Source organism: Pelodiscus sinensis, chromosome 5 (assembly GCF_049634645.1).
Source record: "Pelodiscus sinensis isolate JC-2024 chromosome 5, ASM4963464v1, whole genome shotgun sequence".
In the NCBI taxonomy this organism is placed as follows: Eukaryota; Metazoa; Chordata; order Testudines; family Trionychidae; genus Pelodiscus; species Pelodiscus sinensis.
The window spans coordinates 118194938-118204926 of NC_134715.1; positions in this window are offsets into that span (position 1 = coordinate 118194938).

The following is a 9989-nucleotide window of genomic DNA, read 5'->3' on the forward strand; positions in this document are numbered from 1 at the left end:
CACTGGACTAGGTATTGAGAAGCACATATTCTATGCGGGGGCTGCAGCTCAAATTTTCTTTCCTGTCCAGGCATGTATATCCCTAATGAGAGGAGAGTGGTTCTGGAACTTTTAAAGTTAGGATAAAGGCATCTGTTTTCTCTGCAGACTTTGGTGCCACCAAAGGGAAGGTCTTTAACAGTCTATTACACCTATTGGGTTCCCCTAAAAGGGCCAAACATGACACACATCACAGAAGCTCTGCTGGGAAGATGTACTGGACAGATGCCCCAGAGGGAGTGAATGGAACAGGTAATCATCACATGATCCTTCTCCTGTCATCTATTTCAAGCCTCTGACAAACAGAGACTAGGGACACCATTCCTACCCATCCTGGCTAATAAATTAATGGAGGTTAGGTTTATCAATGGCTATCTAGATCTTTTTTGAACCCTGTTAAAGTCCTGGTCTTCACAACATTCTCTGTCAAGGAATTCCACAGGTTGCTTGTTCCACATATTATGGGAACAATTAAATAACTTTTCCTTATTCACTTTTTCCACTTCAGTCATGCTTTTATAGACCTCTATCATATTCCCCCATAGGCTTCTCTTTTCTAAGCTGAAAAGTCCCAGTCTTTCCAATATCTCTTCAAATGGCACCCGTTCCAAACCTCTAGTCATTTTTGTTGCCCTTTTCTGAACCTTTTCCACTGTCGAGATATCTTTTTTGAGATGTGGTGACCATATCTATACACAGATTTCAAGATGTGGGCATACCATGGTTTTATATAGACGCAATAAGATATTTTCTGTCTTATTCTCTATCCCTTTTTTAATGCATCTGACAGAGTGGGTCTTTGCCCACAAAAGCTTGTGCTCCAATAAATCTGTTAGGCTGTAAGGTGCCACAGGACTTCTCGTTGACTGCTCCAGTGCTGGATGGGGCATCCATGATGGTGCTGAAGGTAAAACTATCTTGCCGTTCACTCCTTTCTGTGGTAGTCAGTATCATGGACTCAGTGTCTGTGCCCATCAAATCCATAGGTGTCCTAATGATACCTGCCAACCCTGATCGCTGTGAGCCGGAGGTACTGGGTTGGGATTGTTTCAGTGTTGATGGTACCAAAGATCCTGAGGATGCTGGAGATCTTTTCTGGGCATCTCAAGTCTCAATATGGGGCAGTGTGCCCTGTAAGCTGTGCACTTGTGCAGTCACTCAAGACAGATTCTAATGCTGCACAGCTGATTAGCAGAGCACCCACAGCTAGGTTTGGTTCACCAGGTGGTGCTCATTCATATAGGCCTTGGTGCGTAAAACAAAATTTATTCTGCATATTGGTGGAAAAGATTGGAAAGAACATTGCTTTGGGGCCTTCCTGCACTCTTTTTCACTGATTGATGAAAGCCGTCAGTGATTGAGTTCCTTGATCCACAGTCCTGAAATGTTGAAGGCTGTGGGTCAACTTACGTCTGCCAGGTGATTCGCAGCACAGGATTAAAGGGAAGATGATCCTCTGTCTCAACCTCTTGTCCTTTCGAGACCTGGGTTTAAGTTGTTGGCAAAGACCACACTGTGATGTCGTGGGGACTGTAGTCACTGTTTACTTTGTTATATTGTATGTGATTCCTGTACTGTTCTGTTGTAATCCTGTATGTGTGTGTGCCTGCCTGCCTGCCTGCCTGCCTCAGTTTCCTTGGGCACTGCATCTGTGCTTGGCTGGGGATGGGAACGGTGGGTGTGACTCTCATGGAGGGGAGGCCGTTCGAGGCTGCCCCATCTTAGCACGTACACAACAATAGCTCAGGCTGTCTTGTGAACTGAGCTATGTGGAGGATTCAGTCAGGTCATACCTTTTGCCCTGTAAGCAGTACAAAGGAGGCAGGGCTGCCTGCGGGGGGGGACTGGCTGCTGAGTTAGGGGGTTAGTGCAATCTAACTTGGAGAGACTGGGACCCCGGGCCAGTGCTCAGGGCCCCCTCCCTGCATGTTAAGACCATGGAGACTGGCTGCTTCTGGTGCCTATGTTAACATGTCTGTGCTACGCTGTGTCCCCGTCAGCAAATAAACCTTCTGTTCTGCTTGCTGGCGAGAGTCACCTCTACCTGCAGATGGGATGCAGGGTCTAGTGATTCCCCCACACGCCGTGACACACTCATCTGTGGGATATGGCCTTCCTCAAGGCAGCGCATTCAGTGACCGTTCCTCTGCCACAGGCATGACCTCTGCAGCAGAGGCACTGCTTGTAGCCCAGTGACCCAGGCATAACCCACTGAAGGACTAGGTGCCCCTAAAAGGGGGAAACTAAAGTCTTTTCTGTGTTGTTTTTTCATCAGGGTAAAGAAAATCAAAAGAGAGATTACAGCTAAGACTACAGACACTAACTAACTACTGGGAATGTGAAAGAAGTTAATGATTGCCAATAGACTGCCAGTAGCTCCATTTCTAGCCAGGGGCTGCCGAGCAGGAACTGAGGAGGGATTAGCTCAGAAGGGGCAGGAGGAGAGACAGCTACTAATGCATGCCTCAGAAGCATTTGGTGTTGACCTACCCCTGCTCCTGTTAAAGTCAATGAGAGTTTAACCAGCGCTTTCGATGGGCGCAGTGATAGGTCATCATGGTTTGCTTAGCCTTTTGGAAAATTCCATGCTGAATACACTGCTGTGTCCTTATTGCTAGGGCCCTCTTAACCTTTTTGGGCAGGGCTGACTCGCAAGGTATTCATGGGCCCTCATGAGAAAGGACTGTAAAAGACAGGCGATTGCCACAGGAATAGTCTGACACAGCTGCACAGGTTTTATTTACAATATTTACAAATGGAACTTACAGATGTAGGTGGCTGCCAGCAGCGTACCTGCTGTAGTAGCCCAGTACACACAGAATACAAACAAGTGCACATAAAATACAAAATAAAACACGGAGGCTGTGTCTAGACTAGCCAGTTTTTCTGGAAAATCAGCTGCTTTTGCGGAAAAACTTGCCAGCTCTCTACACTGGCCGCTTGAATTTCTGCAAGAGCACTGGCGATCTCATGTAAGAAATCAATGCTTCTTGCGGAAATACTATGCTGCTCCCATTCGGGCAAAAGTCCCTTTTGCGCAAAAGGGCCAATGTAGACAGCAAAAATGGCGATCGGGGCTTTTTTGCAGAAAAGTGCGTCTAGATTGGCACGGACGCTTTTCTGCAAAAAGCGCTTTTCTGCAGCAAGCGAGGTGCCATGTGCTTCTCCTGTCTCAATGCAGGATCTGCATTGGTTAGAAACCACGGCCAATGGGAGCGGTGGGGGGGGGGGGGGAAGTGTCTATGATTAAGGGTTGCCTGACCACATCTCCAGCTAGGGGCTGCAGGGTTGTGCTGCTGTTTCTGGGAGCTGTTTGAGGTGAGCATTGCCCAGTGTCCACATGCTGAACCCCTTCCAGTGCCCCAAGTCCCTCCTCAGCCCTGAGCACCCCCTCCGGCACCCTGCCTCCTGCAAACCAAAGCCCTTGGCCCTAGCCTGGAGTCCTCCTCCTGCACCACAACTCTCTGCCCCAGCCCGGTGGAAATGCAGGCGGGAGGTTGGGGAAGAGTGCATGAGGGATGGAGTGGGGACGCAGAGAAAGGGCACGGCAGGGGGTAGGAAACGGCTGTTTAGGATTGCCTCCTTTGTGATTGCAGAAAACCAAATGCAACGGAGCCCAACAGGCCACATGTGGCTTCAGCTTGGCTCGGGGGGGAGGGGAGGGGAGAAGCATAAGGCGTCCCTAGGATGCTGATGGAGGAATGGGGCTGAAGGTGCTGAGTCTCCTTTGGGGGTGCAGGTGGGAAGATGGGGTAGGAGGTGCTGGGTCTCCCCCAAGGCTGCAGGTGTGGGGATGGGCAAGATGTACCGGGGGAGATCCAGGTCCCATTTCCCCCCCTCCAATGGAGAGCCAGGTGTGCTGGTGGGGGACAGGCGGCGCTGGGTCACCCCTGGGAGTGTTGGTACTTGGGACGCAGGGACTCTAGCTGCTCCACAAAGCAAGGAGCACCCACTGGTGGTGAGAAGGCCTGCCAGCTAGGTGCCAGTGCTGCCTCCACCTCAGCATGGTCTAAGGCCTCCCCTCCCCCCTCACAGTGTTCCCTGTAAGCTATGCACTTGTGCAGCCGCTCAGGAGACAGCCAAATGCTGCCCAGCGGATTAGCTGAGCACCCGCAGTGAGGTGTTATGTGTCTACAGGTGGTGCACATGTTAGTGTGCATATGACACTGTATGCCACACATGGCTGGAAAAAAAAATCTGCACCTGGATGGAAACGATTAGTGTGAACTTTGCCCCCCCCCCCGGTCAAATAAGAGTGGGGGGGGGTGAGATGGGAGACAGGCTGGGAGCTGGGCACAGCATCCTCTTACTAGTGCTGCACCAGCCTGTGACATAGTGGGCAGGGGTTGGGGGGAAGGGGCATCCACGCTTGTGGCCCTGGATCCACTGGTTTTGCAACCACTGGTTGCTGTGTTGGGCTGTGTGTAACCCCCTACTGCCCCGTGCTGGTCTGCAGAGACTGTGTGTGTCTGTAGCCACTGCCTAGCGGGGGAGTGGTCCCTGAGGGGAGGCAAGTAGGCCGTGGCCTAGCACCTTCACACCTGGCCAAGGGAAGGCATTTGACCAAAGGAGGGGGGTTGGCTACCTGGGGGAGTGAGTGAGCTGTGGCTGGGAGGAGGGGAAGTCTTGGCTGAGGGACGCAGACTAAGTCCAGTACAGGAAGGTTCAGGGGCCTGTGAACCCCTTCCCGCCAAGAGACCTAAGGCTGTCTGCCCTGGCTCCTGCGCTGGATCGTTGAGAGGCACAGGGTGGGGAGCTCCCCGACGCACTGTCACATGGGCCCATCAGGGGCTCAAGCGCCCAGGAAGAGGTGCTGACTGCTCAAGCTGTGCATTGGTGCCGGGGGACTCTGGGCCAGAAACCTCCGACCCAGGACTGCTGAGCCCCTTGCCATTTCCCGCCCTCCCCAGCTATGTCAAATAGTACGAGAGGAGTATGGGGACAGGCCTCATCATGCTGCTGCCTGCTCCGTGTTTCTGCATGCTCGGCTGAGGGCAGCCAGCTGTGGCATTCACCCCCCGCCCCCCGCAACCCCAGCCATGAAGCTGCTGACACCATTATAAACCCAGCACAGCACGGAGGCAGATTAAAATGTGTTGGGCCCTAAGCACAAAAACCATTTGGCCTCCCCTGCAGCCCCCCCTTCCCCCGCCATTGCTCACATGCACAGAGGCATGTGAAATGTGCCCCCACCATGGGGCCCCACTCCTGTGCCTCCCTCTCCCCAAAGCCCCATCTTCTAGCGTGGCCAGAAGCTGAGGCAGTTGTATGAGCAGCCTAGGCCACTCTGGGGCGTCCTGGACACGCTGCCTGCCCTGGTCACCCACCCAGGGCTGCCTGGGAACCCCACAGTGCTCTCGGGGGCTCTTACCATTGTGAGGTGCAATTCCTCCCCCTTTCCCCTGAGCGCCGCATGGAGGAATGTTGAGGGTTTCCTGTGGGGCCCCAGATCGACTTCCATGAGGAGTGGGGGAGGTGGAAAGGGAGTATCACCCATCTCCGCTCTGCGCTGACCCCCATACCTATCCACATCCCCCCGCCCCCCACCGCAGCCATGGTGCTGCGCCTGGCGACACCTCCAGACTGACCCCCAGCTCTGGTCTTAGAGCCAGGGCAGGGGAGACAAGGGACAGTGGGAGGGGCCACAACTGAAGTTTGGGGCCCCCGATCTAAGGTACCTCGACGGCCTGTTTTGGTCCCGGCTGTTCCAGCTTTTTTGGCAAAACTGGCACTGTGGCTCATTTGCACTCGCCAAGGCATCCCATTGCCAAGAACAAATTGTACACAGTGCCAACTTTGCCAAAAAGGGCCTGAGGGGGGGTGGGGCTCAGCCCTGCACTGTGTGGGGGGTACTGGCTCCATGTGAGGGTCAGGAGGAAGGGGGTTGGACGGGGGAGGGGGCCTGGGCCAGCTACAAGAATGGGTGGGCTCTGTACCAGATTTATAATGCCATGGGGCTTGGCCCACGCGGGGAAGGAGCCCATCTATCTCCTCCAGACGGCTGGGTCTGGCCCCTCATACACCAACCTTGCTTTGTGAGTGGCTCCCAGCCAGCAGGTCCTGCTCGCCTGTACAGGGCTCAACAGCCAACATCAGGCCAGGCCGGGCGAGCATGTGAGAGACGTGTCCTGAGACTGTCCCATTCTCCAGCATGGCTCTGGCTCTGAGTGGTCACTGTTGCCTGCCACCTGTGGGATCCTGCCTGCCCACCTGAGGCCCACTGCTTGGGACCAGTGCAGAAGTCAGGCCGGCCTCAGCCAGTGCAGGGGTGGAGCGGCCTGGAGAGCTCAGCCACTGGGCAAGGGAGCCTGGCCCCATGCCTACTTCAACCTGAATGACTGCCTTGTACCTGCGGGGCCAGAGCAATCCTCACCCTGGGCTTAGCAGGGAGAGACACTGGACAGCAGGTTCGGAGGGGGGAGAATCAGGAGGGTGCTGGGTGGGGGGCACAGCACACTGGTGCACAGGACTGAGTGGCCAAGGTGGGTCTGGCAGCTGCCCGTTTGTAAACAGTGTCCTTGGATTGTGCATGTGTTGTAATGGAAGTGCCTGGCAGCCATGGCCAGGAACAAGGCAAATGCAATTGCTTGTTCTTTATGCGGAAACATGTCAGTCCTGCCAGTACTAATAATGCAGGTGCGAAAAAGGTGCTGCTGGGCAGCTAAAGGCCAGTTTGTTGCTAAAGTTTCATTTCAGTTATATTTACGAGCTCTGAGAAGCGTATCGCAACCCAGTTTTAGTGCCCTTTTTTACTCACCCACTCTTCCGGGTCACAGAATCATAGAACACTAGAACTGGAAAAGGATCTCGGGAGATCATCAAGTCCAGTCCCTGTCCTCACAGCAGGACCTAGCACTGTCTAGATCAGTGGTCCCCAACCATTTGAGGCTGCCGGGCGCCAGGGGGCGTGGCCGTTTGCTTGCCGGGCACCAGAGGGCGGGGACACTTGCACCCCAAAGCCGTGCACCCGGGGCCGGCACCCCCCCCCAAGCGCTGTGTGCCCAGGGTCGGCGTCCCCCCCCCCCCAGCACTGCGCGCCCGGAGTGCGGGCGGCCAATTCACCGTGCGCCCAGGGCCGGCGCCCCCCCCAAGTGCCGCGTGCCCGGGACCAGTGCCCCCCCAAGTGCTGCGCGCCCAGGGCCGGCGCTCCCCCAAGTGCCGCACGCCCCCCCCAAATGCCGCGCGCCCGGGGCTGGCGTCCCCTCCAAGCACCGCGCGCCCAGGGCCGGCGCTCCCCCATGCGCCACGTGCCCAGAGCACGGGCGGCCAATTCGCAGCGCTCCCAGGGCCTGCGCTCACCGTGCGCCATGCGCCCGAGGCTGACTCCGGCACCATGCCTGCATCACATGCCCAGGGCCAGGCCAGCCCCGAGCACTTGGTGGGCGCACACAAATGCCCCCGTGGGCGCCATGGCGGCCACGGGCACCTTGTTGGGGACCACTGGTTTAGATCATCCCTGAAGTCTCTCCATCCTGCTCTTAAATATCTCCAGTGAGAGAGATTCCACAATCTCCCAAGGCAATTTATTACAGTGTTTAATTACCCTGACAGTTAGGAAGTTTTTCCTAACATCAATATAAACAAACTAATCCAGCAAGTGAGAGGCCTGCTGCTTAGGGCTGATCAGTGTAATGCCTTTGTTGTCACAGAGGAGGTATCTGAGCCTTTTAGCTATCATCTTTGAAAATTTATGGAAGTCAGGAGAGATACCAGAAGACTGGAAAAGGGCAAATATAGTGCCTATTTATAAAAAGGGAAGTAAGGACAACCCAGGAAACTACAGACCAGTCATTTTTCTGTGCCAGGGAAGATTATGAAGCAAGTGATTAAGGAATTCATCTGCAAACATCTGAAAGATAATAAAGTGATAGGTAATAGCCAGCATGGATTTGTAAAGAACGAATCATGTCAAACCAATCTGATAGCTTTCTTTGATAGGATAACAAGTCTTGTGGATAAGGGAGAAGTGGTGCATGTGGCATACCTACACTTTAGTAAAGCATTTGATAGGTTTTGCATGACGTTCTTATCAATAAACTAGGCAAATACAACTTAGATGGGCTAGTGTAAGGTGGGTGCGTAACTGGCTGCATAACCATTCTCAGAGATAAACTTAAACAACAAATAGCTCATAGTGCCATCTTCATGTTTTGTAAGTGCTACCAGACTTTCGTGGGCACAGCCCACTTCTTCAGATGACCGAAGTTTTGAGTTTAACTCACAGCTGCAACCATGCCAAGGATTCCACTGGCCACTGACAGGATCCATTTATGTTTCAGCGAGACAGGCTGGTGCAGTAGTTAAGGCAGTCAGGTAAGACTGATGAGATGCAGCTTCAATGCCCTATTCTTCCATAGACTTCCTGAGTAATCTTGGGAAAGTGTCAGTTTCAATGGACATTAGGTGCCTAATTAACACAGAGGATATGAGCCTGTTTAACTCACCTATAAAATGGGGATAGTAGTGCTCTTGTACCACACTGGGGAGGGGGTTATGAGACTCAGTTAAATGTGTTTAGATATTATGGCAGCAAGAGGCTGTACATTGGCTCCAATAAATGGCACCATAATGAGACATTCTAGCAGTGCAGCGAGCCGGCATATTTGCGCATGTGCATGCATAAACACACACCCCACTTTTTTTGCATCATTTTTCTAGCCTGGCTCGCTGCCCTACCCATGCAATACTGAGCATGGGGCACACTCCTCAGAAGAGCAACTGCAAACTGTGGAGGTGCAACATTCTGATTTTAAAAACCCTCCACTTTGGCTAGTAATCGCGCAAAGGGAGCTGAGGCAAGAAGCACAAGAGGCCTTCACAAATGTGGATGTTTACCCACCTCTGCACATGCCCCCTGCATGAACTTTTAATTATCACAACTACGCTTTGTGGCCCAAGTGGGAACTCACCTGCAACCAAGGCCCAGCAGTGTTGGATTTCAGTATAGGGCTGGAGAAAACAGTGTCCTTTCCTATACCACGAAATCACAGCTGCTCAGACAAAGTGAGATTTCCCTCCCCTGCCCCCCATTTCAACAGTATATTTTACGTTTTGGTCACAATCCCACCAGGTGCCAGCCTTTCACTTTTCACAAACTATAACTTTTTTTTAAATTTTGGCCATGAACTGTTTCTGATGCGTTTGTGTTCAAGGTTAGCTAAAGCTTTGTGATAGTTTTCCAACTGTCCAGAACCTGCCTGTCCACCTCCAACCTAAGCTAATGGATAGCTTTTTACATTTAAAGGCTTAGCACCCAGTTACACGTTAACCACCACATTTCATTTTTCAAAGCATTTTTACAGCCTATGGCAGAGGAAAGATACTGCTCCAGAAACTGAAAAAGCTTGATTTACCACCCCCGCCCCCCACAAACACAACTAAATCAAAGGTCTTTTAGGTTTGTTTTGGGGCATTTTTAGCACTAGTGCAGAAAAAAAAAAGTCTTGCTGGGCGGGCAAAAGCTATGAGTGTCCCGGGTGGGAATTTGGAGTGGGAGTTTAAACCCCAAATGAAAACACTCAGCCCTTGAACACAGCAGTGTGATTCCACCCCAACCTCCCCCCCCCCCAAAAAGAGATTGTACACCTGTATAATATAGACACAGACCAAGGGCTAGCTTTTTGTATCACATGCACAACGCAGTTCACTGCATGGCTCCAATCATCATAGTTGCTTGAGCTATGCAGTGATTTAAGCTGCAGCATTTAAACAAGGATTTCATCTGGGCACAGCGGGGGCGGGGGGAAGGCATTTCTTTTGGATAGATGGCTCATTTTAACATGCTCGCAGAGCCACTAAGGCACGTAACACTAACCCATTCAGTGGGCATTGCCTCTTTGGGTTTGGCAACTAAGAGCCTGTCCCCAGCCCCAACACACTCCTTACCCTCGAGCTAGCGTGCTGAAGTCTAAACCCTGCCACACCAAAGCAGAAGCTTAGGCTATTCCCTC